General features: G+C 47.0%; 1 protein-coding gene across 1 annotated transcript in view; it reads right to left on the reverse strand.

The window, feature by feature from the left end:
* SNTG2 (syntrophin, gamma 2) overlaps positions 1-12,788 on the reverse strand; it is a 243,436-nt gene that overhangs the window by 222,246 nt on the left and 8,402 nt on the right. Inside the window, exons 2-3 of the mRNA XM_011960963.1 lie at positions 6,411-6,467; positions 6,252-6,309 (exon numbers count right to left, since the gene is read on the reverse strand). The gene's annotated coding sequence lies outside the window, so the exon portion shown is untranslated. The remainder of the gene's footprint in view (positions 1-6,251; positions 6,310-6,410; positions 6,468-12,788) is intronic.

Here is a 12,788-nt window from a genome sequence, read left to right on the forward strand (position 1 = left end):
AGCACCCACACACCAAAGCACCCACACACCAGAGCACCCACACACCAGAGCTTCCACACAGCAGAGCACCTACATACCAGGGCACCCACACACCAGAGCACCTATATACCAGAGCACCCCCAATTCTGGAGAGTTCTCCGTGAACCAGGGCCACGTGTGAGCAGCTACAGCCTTGCCTGTGTAACTGGAGCTATTTTCACACCTGCTTCCCTGGCAGCTTTTGTTTCCTTTCCATTCCAATGTTGTCAGGCTGATAGTGTTCGAAAGTGAATAAGAGAAAGCTATTACAGACTCACACAATCTTTTAAACTAGGTAGCACTCACTAGCTCTGCTTCTCAGAAAGAAAGCCCTAAAACCCGTGACCACCAAGCTCGCTTAACTCACAAGCATCCTCAGCTCTGAAGATGCCACATCTAGCCACCTACGATTCCATCCCCGTTGTCTACGTGAACTGCATAAACAAGATGTTTCCATCATAAATATAATCATGATCTTCACTCACTAGTGTGTCAGTCATAAGGAAACTGATACTGTTCCCACCAGTCCGTTAGAAGAGGGACCCGTTGGCCCCACCCTCTGCCAAGGTCCTGGAGGGCAGGCCCTGGGCTGTCTCAGAGCAACTCAAAAGGGCACCATGGGGTTTGAACGTTGACCTGAATTCATTTCCAAAATCCTGCTCTTTTAAAATTTCTAGACTTCCCCAAACTTCAGTGAGTGTCCCTGCACAAGGGACACTCTTCGTGTCCTCCTCAAAGAGTTAAACTTCAGTACGAGCGGTTCTTCTCAGAGAGTCTCTCTAAGTGGCCCTGAGAGACTATTTATCATTGATAACAGGGAAGTCTAAATTCTTAAAGTAATTTGAAGGACACTAGACATTTTGAAATATTACGTATATTTAAATTAAAAAGTACTTTTCATCTTCCAGGAAGGTCCCCAGTGGTGGACGATGACACTTGCCATAATACTGGCTGAACTTGAGGAGCAATGGCAAAGCAGGTCTCAGGACAGCATCTTTGGGGCCAGAAGGATTTGTATCTCAGGCAATTTCTAAAGCAAAAACAACTGGATTATTTGTTGCACACCCACATACCAGAGCACCTAAAGAAAGCTTTAGGGCTTTCTTTCTGAGAAGCAGAGCTAGTGAGTGCTACCTAATTTAAAAGATTGTGTGAGTCTGTAATAGTTTTCTCTTATTCACTAGAACACTATCAGCCTGACAACACTGGAATGGAAAGGAAACAAAAGCTGCCAGGGAAGCAGGTGTGAAAATAGCTCCAGTTACACAGGCAAGGCTGTAGCTGCTCACACGTGGTCCTGGTTCACGGAGAACTCTCCAGAATTGGGGGTGCTCTGGTATACAGGTGCTCTGGTGTAGGGGTTCTCTGGTGTGTGGGTGCCCTGGTGTGTGGGTGTCCTAATGTACAGGTGCTCTGGCGTGAGGGTGCCCCGGTATGCGGGTGCCCTGGTGTACGGGTGCTCTGGCGTGTGGGTGCTCTTACCTGCAAAGGTAAGAATGGCCTGGCAGCATGCTGACTCCCCTTCCTGCTTCCAGCCGCTCCTCAGGACGAAGGCTCTTCCTACTCAGAATTTAAATTCCACCTGCAGTGCACAGCACGTGCACCTCAGCGCTTCTGATGTATCTTGTGATTCTTTTTGAGGTTTCAACATTTCTCATTCAGCTACAAAGTCCATTTTATATTATCCTTGTCAAGTTCTACTTACTTTGATAGCTTTAAAACATGCCTTTCATTGATTCATTAGCAATAAAGCAGTAACACTGGAATATTCTTCATTCAATCTGCTGCACTTCAGTCTAGATCTTGGGATTGGAAAATGGGACTCCCTTCATTCTTACGGAAAGCTAACTTGAGACAAAAAGCAGATTTTGGCTTGTGATAGAAAGCAAACTTCAGCTGACTCTCTCTTACTCACAGGATAAAATCATTCACCACATTACAAGAAACAGCACCCTCTACCCGTCTCCTCCGTACCACGGTGTGGCTCACTCCACAGGAGCCGTCATTTCTGCAAACATATCGCACAAGTGTTCACTGCCAGCCTTCTCCAGTTGTCTACAAGCTTTGCAACGGCGAGAATTCCGCCTTGGTCTCTGCTGATGGCCCGAGAAGCGTCTTATCCATAGAAGTTGTTTATTAAATAGGATTGGACAAATTCATGGATAAACAAGCAAACTAATAATGTTCTATTTTGTGCTGATCTAACATCTCACAACTGCCTCATTCTTAGAAATGAGCGAGGTGAAGCCTCGGGCTACCTGGCTGCTCTGGCGTCCCTGGAGAATGAGAGCTGGAGAGCCTTCCCACCTGTCCTGGCCTTTCATCACCTGGGGATAAATGTACACCTGCTCATCCAGAAGAGGCTGTAAAACGTGGAGGAATGCAGACAGTTTCTCTTGGCATCCGTAGGTATTCCTAGTTCTAACTAATCACCCCGTGTTTGGTCTGTCTGCATCCTGACCTATCTGGCAACTCCGTGCTCTGTGGGGTAGAGGGTATGTGCTCCTGGGCTCTTTTCTGTGGGGTAGAGGTATGCGCTCCTGGGCTCCAGCACCGAAGTCCACAGAGCCTCCTGCACTCCCTTCATCCCGACCTATCTGGCGATTCCGTGCTCCGTGGGGTAGAGGGTATGTGCTCCTGGGCTCTTTTCTGTGGGGTAGAGGGTGTGTGCTCCTGGGCTCTTTTCTGTGCGGTAGAGGTATGCACTCCTGGGCTCTGCTCTGTGGGGTAGAGGTATGTGCTCCTGGGCTCTGCTCTGTGGGGTAGAGGGTATGTGCTCCTGGGCTCTTTTCTGTGGGGTAGAGGTATGCATGCCTGGGCTCCAGCATCGAAGTTCACAGAGCCTCCTGCACTCCCCTCATCCTGAGGGCAGACTCCTGTGTCAGTTTAATACAAGATATTCAGGACAACCCAGGGGCTCTGCTCGCCTGTAAAACACTCGTTCTGTGGTTTACACGGAAGACATAAAATAAATGAGACAAAGCACCTGATCCCTTAAACTCATAATTCATTGCCAGGACTTTCTGTTACTGACTGTGCATACAATGAGGACATAAATGTGTCTCCAAAACATGAACTCTGGCACAGCGGATGAAATGGATCCTGGTGGGGAGAGGCAGGTGCAGGGAGGAACCATGTAAGTTCATCTCCAAGTGCTGCTGAGGTCGCCGGCCTGGGTCTGGAGGGGTGGTGAGGATGGAGACAGGCGAGCTGGCAGGATGAGGGGGCAGCAGGGACAGGCAGGCAATGATCTGGGTGGGAAATCTGCAGGGGGTACGGAATGCAAGCCTGGAAGCAGGCCCGGGAGGAGCGTGGGGACCTCCCACTGGGGCTCCCCACTGGAGTTACTTGTGAAGCTTCCAATGTCAGAAGAGAAGTGCATCAGCATGGTCTGCAGTCTGGTAAGACGGGATCTCCTGGGTCCCAGTTTCTCCTGACCACACCCACCAAGCCTTGGTTGCTTGAGGCAGGGATGCTGGCTTGGGAGGGCACACGGGCTACAACCCCAGGGTCGCACTCACACTCCAGGGAGTGTGGCCTTCTTGACCTGTTTCTCCCCCTACAGGAAAAATAGATTTTCTTTCTGAATTAACCATAAACATCCTTTACTGAATGTTACCTGTTGGCTAACCTTACTGTCTTATTCTCTTTTCTGAGACTTTTCATCATATCCACCAATTAAAAAAATAAAACCCCATGAATGAAAATAACTAAAAATGTTCACAAAGATGAGAGGAACAGAGCTGCATCAGGCCACGCCTTCTTTCCACTATCCACCAGTCAGTCAGATGGCTTCAGGGGTGCAGCAGGAACCAACCACACCCGACACAGCAACGGTGGACCCACGGCTCCGTGTGGAATCACAATTTACATGCGCCAAAGCACTGAGCTCTGCAAAGCTGGTCAACACAATTATAACACTTGATGTAATATATGCAACAAAATACTATAGTTCAAATGAATCATAGTGTTTCTTTTGAAATGCTCTAAAAACCTCAAAAAGAGGCCAGGTGCAGTGGCTCACGCCTGTAATCCCAGCACTTTGGGAGGCTGAGGCACGCAGATCACTTGAGGTCAGGAGTTCGAGACCAGCCTGGCCAACATGGTGCAACCCCACTTCTACTAAAAATACAAAAATTAGCCAGGCGTGGTGGCGGATATCTGTAATCCCAGCTACTCGGGAGGCTGGGGCAGGAGAATCACTTGAACCTGGGAGGTGGAGGCTGCAGTGAGCCGAGATCACGCCACTGCCCTCCAGCCTGGGCATCTCAGTGAGAGGCCGTCTGGGGGTGGGGAGGGTGGGGGAACAAACCAAAAAAAAAAAAAAAAAACCCCTCAAAAAGAATTATCCTTTCATTCAGAGGTCTGCAAAGCCCTCTCACTTTTCCTGCCATCTTGGTTATAACTAACACGGTATTTCCTGTAACACTGAAATTCCTAGGTTTCCTTCCGAACAGCCCCTGCTGCCTCTGAGGCCGAGGCTGCCGCTGGGTTTTGGGGCGTGCTGGCCCCTAATTCCTGATTAAATGGAAAGCCCTCTGCTGCAAGTTTGAAGGCAGGTTTGTAAGCTTGCTCAAAAGGAGGAAATTGTGCTGCTGACCTGACTCCTAAATGTCCTTCTGGTGAAAAAGAATCTTTACCCGGATGCAGACTTCACGGTGAATCATTCTGTGGAAACCTCTTCCCTGAGAACATGTTCAGAGCTGCCGTGGGGAATTCACATCCCACTGAGACAATCTCCGCAGCAGAACATGATCTCCTGCACCACATGATCTCAACATGATCTCCTGTACTACACATCGCTGTCCTGACCATCGTGCCCTCACCGCACCACCTTCAGAGGACCCGACCGTCGTGCCCTCACCGCACCCACCTTCAGAGGACTTGACCATCGCTGCTCTCACCACACCCACCTTCAGACGACCTGACCATCATGCCCTCACTGCACCCACCTTCAGAGGACCTGATCACTGCCACACCCACTTTCAGATGACCTGACTCTTGCTGCCCTCACTGCACCCACCTTCAGAGGACTTGACCATCACTGCCACACCCACCTTCATACAACCTGACCCTTGCTGCCCTCACCGCACCCATCTTCAGAGGGCTGGTGGTTAAGGCTCCCCCAGCCTGGGACCTCCGTCCTCTTCAGGGCACTCTACCTGCATGCTGGCTTATGGTTTGGGTAAAATTGGATGAAATGAGTAAGAACGTTTTGAGAAAAAGTATGAGCTTATTCTGCGCTTTTCACCCAAAACCTCCACATTTCTGGTAGAGCGTGGAGTGAAGCATGTCCCCTCCAGGGACATAGCCAGCGGTCCCCTGCAGTGGCTGTGCTTTCCGGTGTGAGGCACATGAGGTCATAAGGCCGCCCCGCCTCGCCCACTCTGTCTTACTTCCTTTTCCCCTGCAGGCCTCAAGGACATAAGCTAATCGCCCCCCACACAGAGCGCATGTCCAGGTGCCCCTTACTCTGGAGAACAGGGGAGGAGCGGCCTGAGGCTGCACACCCAGGAGCTGCTGGACCAGCTGGGAGGAGGCCAGCTCTGGGGACACAAAATCCTCCTGACAAGGAGACAGATCCATGCAGTTTAACGCAGGGGGGTCATTATGTCCAAAATCGAAATGTATGAGAAACAATCTGCCCAATAGTGGAATGTGTGGCCAGAAGTCCCACCCTCACTTTCCGATTGCACACAGGGTAATCTCTCAATATGAATGTCAGTTATTCTTGTGATTATTCCCATAGCCAGTGCTTCATTTCATGGACTGGGGTAGCAGTCAGTGCAGTACCGCCAGCTGCCAAGTGCAGAACAGACGGGTTTCAGCCCCGCCTGGCGCAGTCAGCTAGTCCTGCAACAGGCAAGTTACGTTCTTACGCTTGGAGACTTGTGTCAGATACTTCAACAACCACCATGGACTTCTCCATCTGTATTTAATTCTCCTCAATTTTTAACATACCTTAAACTCCACGTTCAAACCCCTGAATCATCAATATCTTTAGAGGATAACCTGATACAACAAACAGAGAATTACTGTCTGTCTTAAGGGTCAGAGGGATCAGCAGAGGTTAAAAAGGGCAGCCTCAAATCAGGGCATAAGAAGCATCCTTTGAAAAAGACACAGCTATGAAAATAAAACGGAAGTTCAGGTAACCGAGCAAATCATTTTCAGTAATTTGTTATCTTACAAACGGCTGCGATGCATACACAGGTCATTTTGGCTGTTTTTACCTGCTTGGTCTTTGAATATTTTTGATATGACGACGGGGACGTTGTGCTCAGAACCTCCCTGAAAGACAAAGCCATCAGAGAGAAACACGGTTATCATGATTCACACTAAAAAGTTCTTCAAAAATAAAAAGCAGGAATAAAGAAAACCATTTCCCATACCTTTATACTCAGGCCCAAGCCGCCAACTGCCTGTCTGCGAAGTGTAACAGTTCTGTGCTTTAAAAAAGTTCAGAAAACAAACCAAGTTTAGGTTAAAATGCACTATCGGAAAGTGAATTCAAAAGAAATTCTTCATGTAAACTGAAATACTTGTTAAATTATATTTCCAAAGCAACCTTGGCTAAATATGACAGTAATGACACTATTTCAAACCTTTAATGTGTGGTATTGCACATATGAAAACAAAGACGGTGATAAAGAATAGGCCCCGTGAAATCCAGGGAGTCTCTGCACAGCTGCCATGCCATCTGCAATCTGCTTGTGAGGAACGGAGCTCCGTGAAGAAACGAGGGGCCCACCTTGTCCAAGGTGGTGAAAGGGAAGTGGGGCGATCTGCAATCTGCTTGTGAGGAACGGAGCTCCATGAAGAAACGAGGGGCCCACCTTCTCTAAGGTGGTGAAAGGGAAGTGGGGCGGGGCACTCAGTCCTGTTTCAAATCTGGTCTCTTCCCGCCAACCCCAGGACAGGCTCCCTCTTCACTGTGCATCTCTGCTGAGGTCAGCCGTGTTTAGGACAATCTTCAACCAATATTAATCCATGAATGATCAATTTTTTCACGTCCTCTGACCACAGGTGCCTGGGATATTTAAGCGTAGGTTGTGATAAAAAGCTAAAAGCACAATAGGGCCTTAACTGGCTAGTGAAATGGTAAAAATCTCCAAACCTCTTGCGCATTAAGCCATGCACCTGTGTTTGCTAATCTGATGAATGCGACTGCTGCCAACTTCAGGTAGACAAGGGTGACTGGTGCCGCTCTGAGGGGTGTACGAGGTGGCCTGGGGTAGATGGACAGTGGCCAAAGGGTGCCTTTACCTCAAAAAGACACTACAGGAAAAACAGAAGTGACAGACTTTCTTTGAGTTCTAGGTGGAAACATGAGCATGTTCGGGCTGAATGGCTCTGAAAGGAATCTGTTGTGCAAAGCAAGGACAAAGAAGTCAGACGGTGGCAGAGCTCATGCCGAAGGGGACACCTGGGAGCTCCCGCCCTGGACAGCGGTGCAGGTGCAGATGCAGGAAGGCTGCTGTGAGGACTTCCACAGCCTGAGACACCCCAGGAATGTCCTTCTTAGGGGGAATACTTTATAAACTCAAAGGAAAGAAACCAAAAATTAGAGCAAATATACCTGAGTTAAAATTTTTTGCGCATATATTTTTAACTGACAAAAATAATTTTATACACAGAAAAAGCTGCATTTCAGGGATCTTGCTACAGAGTGATCGTGTTGACTTTTTCTTGGTCTTAGGCTGCGTTCCAGATGCTGTGAACAGCAAAGTCAGAGCTACCCTGGGACGTCCATACCGTGGGCTCTTATCACATCCGCATTCTCAGTATTTACCTGAAACGCCACAGATGCTTCCCAGCCACACTGCACCACTGGACAGAGTAACAGACAGGCTCTTAAATCCCATCAAAGCATTACTGACAACAGCCAAGATATGGATACAACCCAAGTGTCCACCAGCAGATGCAAAAATAAAGAAAACGTAGCGGATCCACCAAGTGGAGCATCCTTCAGCCATAAAGAGGGAAATCCTGCCATCTGGAACAACACGGATGAGCCTGGAGGGCACTGGGCTGAGTGGAATCAGCCAGGCACAGAAAGACACACACCACACGGTCTCTCCTGCACGTGGAATCTAAGAATGTTGAACACAGAAGCAGAGAACCGTGGTTACCAGGGGTTTCGGGGTGGGGGGCGGCGCGGAGATGCAGGCCAAAGGGTGCAACGTTTCAGCTGTAAGGTGAACCAGTTCTGCGGCTCTAATGGAAAGCATGGTGACTATGGTTAATAATACTGTATTTCCTTGACATTTCCTAAGAGAATAAACCTCATGTGTCCTCACCACAAAAAACAAAGGTGACCATAAGAGGTGATATACGTGTTAATTAGCTTGCTTGTAGTGTGCTTTTCATAATATATACGCACATGAGAATATACCCTGCACACCTTAAGCATGTATAATTTTTATTAGTTACAGCTCAATAAAGCTGAATAAATAAATGCCATTGTGTGGACAGTGGGTTTCCAGGGGTATCCTCTGTAGAGGAGGGACAGGGAGTTACTCCTGCATGTGGGAAGCACACGGTTTTCCTCCTCAACACGAGGACCGTTGACGTTGCAGGCCAGAATGCATCTCACGATGAGTGTGAACTGCAGAACAAGCGAGGGTTCCTTCTCTCCCTCAGTAGATAGTAAATTCTGCAGTGTTCATGGCCCAGTGAGGGAGTGGGGAGAAAGGCATCCGTCCACCTACTAGCTGCTCCTCTGTGTGACACAGCAAACAGTCTCACGCTTCTAAGAACTTTTCTGTGCTACGGAAGATGAGCACAGTGAATTGTCTATGTCATAGTAACTGGAGGCCTCTCTGTATGGAATTTTTGAAAATGCTCTACAACATTTTAAAATTTTAGCTGTTAATGTATTTGCAAGCAAGCAAGTACAAGATGAGAGAAAATACATTTTGAGAAGAAACAAGTTAGTTTCTGCCTTGATAGACTGCCAAAGAATGACATTTTAAAGCTGTCATTTGATTCACTTATACATGTCACGAAGATATCCTGAAATATCCTAAAATATCCTTGATATTTCAAAGGAAATATCAAGAAACTGATCACCTGTGGTAAAATCTGGACTAATATTCTTAAGATAGGTAAGAAAAAATTACAACTTGAACAACCAACATAAACATTTGTTTACTAGAACTTGAGGAGCTTGTTCTCTATGATTTTAGCTAAGCCAAAATAATATTTATTTCATAACTGCTTTGTGCAGTCTCCTGAAATGTTCCTTTCTGTGTACGTTTGAACCAGCCATTTAGGTATTTAGGTCTCTAAATCTCTCTAAAATCAAGTTTCTGCATCTGGAAAGTGAGAGCCATACTGTGAGCCCTAATGGGAAGTGCTGGGAATGGGACTGTGTCCCCTAAAATCCATGATGAAGTCCCGACCCCCTAGTGTGACTGCATTGGAGGCAGGGCCTGTAGGAAGTAACTAAGGTCAGATGAGGTCATTCAGGGGACCCTATCTGATAGGGTTGGTGTCCTTAAAGGAACAGGAAAAGACAGCAGATACAGCGCTCTCGCTTCTCTCTTTCTTTTTTCTCTTTTTCTCTCTCTCTTGTTCTTCCTCTCCCCACCCCACCTCACTGTCTCTACCATGTGAGGACACACCTATAAGACTGCCGCCTGCAAACCAGGAGGCCGGCCCTTGATAGCAACTGTACCATGTGAGGACATATAAGGCCTTCACCTGCAGTCCAGGAAGCCAGCCCTTGCCAGTAACTCTGTCATGGGAGGACACACACATAAGGCTGCCGCTTGCAAACCAGGAGGCCGGCCCTTGCCAGTAACCAAACCCACAGCACCTTGGTGTTGGACTTCCACCTCCCAGAACGGTGAGAAGGGAGTCCCTGCTGCCCAAGTCAGCCCACCTGTGGTTCCTCGCTACCGTGGAGTCCAAGCTGCCTCGACAGGAGTCAAGGACGATCACTGTGGAAAGCACCTTATAGACCATCAGATTTAACACAACTACCAAGGTGGTTAGTTCTACCCATGAAAAATTGTTGTTTTAAAACCAACTCATTCAAACACCAAGGACTTCAGTGTGTTCAAGTTGAGAGAAAAGGCTCAGCCAATTTGTGCTTCCACACTTTTATAAATGACCATTATATAATTATGAAGCCCCTAACATCTTAACATTAGCATATATAGGAACTTTAATTTTCAAACCAAGATTTATAAAACTTACTGGATGATAAAAAGTAAATGGGAAAACTTCTGTAGCTTCTAATGGAACTTTTCACACAGCAGCCTGGCTGAACTTATTCTGCCTCCTGCGTCCTAATTCTTTTATGACCCCAGAGTCAATCCAGAGCTGATCACTTTAATTTAAGGTTCTGGGTAGCATTTTCATAGTGTTCTGTTAACTGATATCTAGACAAACTAACGCCATCAAAAAGCATTTCTAATGCAACCAAAACAGTCCGCTATTTCATTCCTCTCCTAATACATACCCCTTAAAATCAAGGACCCACAAGCAGGTATGGATCGTGAGCTGCCTCAAGGCTCATTATAAACCTAACTTATGGCCTGACTCCCCTATTCCATGCATCGCCCATAATCACGGCCTCCTCACTTCCTGTACTCAGGGACTGCAGGGACTCACCAAAGGAACAAATTCTGAATAGAATCAAATGTATCATAAAACCTCTACAGAACTGAGGTTGAAATCTAAGGTAATTGTTCAATAAATTATTTTCCAATTCAATCCTGCTTTTCTTTTCACAAACATATCAGATAAAAGCTTTCATAAAATACTATTCTGCATTTTCTCATTTAATCCCAAACTATGTTATGACATTTAATTAATGTTCACATCTTGGTAGCAGCATCATTATATTAATAATAGGACATAGCTATCTCCACATTATCTTCTGACCACATATTTTAAGAAGGAGCAGTTTTCTATGACATAGATAACTTATCAATTATACATTTCTCATCAAAAAAATGGTTTGGCGGTATATAAGATCAGATTTCTCATTCTGGTCTCCTAAAACGTTGTTCTTCAAGTTATTACTGAATTACATGTATGAATGGGCCTCACAATTCTACTTCAGATATTTAAACTGTGGACTTAACACTAAATTTAAATTTGTTATGGCTGCAAACTCATGTTCAGATGTGAATACTACAATTTCCAGAAAGATTTCAATCATTTCTACAAGGAAAACGCTGTATGGTGGTCACCAGCCAGGGTCCTACCCCCAGGTTTGCTCAGCTCAAAACCCTTCTTGTGGCGAGGACAGGATGACCTGGGGTGTTAATCCCCCTGCTCTCTCCCCAGGTCCTCGTCAATCCCCTTCCCTTCCCTGGTGGTCTTACTCCTCACACAGGCCTGGCCTCACTCTTCCTGGGGTGTTAATCCCCCTGCTCTCTCCCCAGGTCCTCGTCAATCCCCTTCCCTTCCCTGGTGGTCTTACTCCTCACACAGGCCTGGCCTCACTCTTGTAAGAAGAGAATGGAGATGTGGGAAAGGCCAGGGACCTAGAAAATAAGGTTTTTTATTTTTTTTTCTCTACAATTGAAGGGTTTGAAAGTTAAATTTTAAAAATTAGAAATTTACAGAAAAACAATTCTGAAGTATTCTATTTCACACCCACACATGAAAGATACTTTCAAAAATACCTATAGTTTTCAGAAAACAGTGTGCTAACAGACTTCACCCTGGGGCTCTGTGAGAGGGCGTTGAGTCACGAGGCATTGTTTCTTCCACGGAGTTGGACGTTCCCTTTGCTTTAGGAAACACTCTGAAAGGCATCTTTCAGAATGGGGTGTTGAACTTCTCTCTACTTTTAAAAAATAATTCACTCCAATAAAATTTCCTAAATAGACTGCGGGAGCCTGGATTTGCCATCTGAAGTAAGTCAACTATTTCTCAGTGTCTGGATGCAATGATTTCAAACTAAGAAGAGTTATCTGAAAACTCCTGTGCATATTTGCTTAATTTGGATGTTAAATCCTTATTAGAAGGATTTCAATATCCTGGGATTAGAGTTTTGAAAAGGGTATGACAACTCCTAAATTTTAAAAATTCAATGATTCCATAGTAATCCACCTTCTTGAGGAGTTGGATCTGGCTTCTCACTCCTAAAGCCCCGCGTATGAGTTTCGTCAGGTCTGAGCACAGGCCAGGAATGACAAAGGCTGCCCTTGGCGGGCGTCATGGGGGAGTGGCCCCCCAGCCCCGACCTGATGCCAGGACAACACAATGGGGTCTCTGAGAGCCGCAGACAGGAACCAGGCTCCCGGCTACATGACTTTATGATGTTTGCATCCTGGCCTCGGAGTCTCTGGTCCATCCGGGGCCTCTGCCTCGATCCCTGACAGGGTACAGGAGGAACCTGAAGACACTCTTCTCCTCTGAATTAGCTTCCAGGGCTTTTCCATCCTTAGCTCTCTCCCCCAGCCCCTGTGCTGATGGGCCTGGCCCTCCAGGGGAGCTCTCCCAAGTGGTCCAGGGAACTGGGGCTGGCAGCTTTCCTGGTCAGCCTGGCCTGCACTATCACGGCAGGTGATGAGGAGCAGGCGTGTCCGTCCATGTCAGTTGCCTCTCACCCGCCAGCTTCACACCTGGCAGCACTGCTCCTGCCAGTCAACTGGGCACTCACCACGATTAGTCATGGATGCAAATGGGTCTGTCACTGCCCTTCGACTTCGCTCTTCACAACCATAACACAGAGCAGACACGAGCAGGGCTCTTCACAACCTCACAACCATAACACAGAGCAGACACGAGCAGGGCTCTTCACAACC

The sequence above is a fragment of the Colobus angolensis genome, unplaced genomic scaffold (assembly GCF_000951035.1).
Source record: "Colobus angolensis palliatus isolate OR3802 unplaced genomic scaffold, Cang.pa_1.0 Scaffold53, whole genome shotgun sequence".
Taxonomy (NCBI): domain Eukaryota; kingdom Metazoa; phylum Chordata; class Mammalia; order Primates; family Cercopithecidae; genus Colobus; species Colobus angolensis.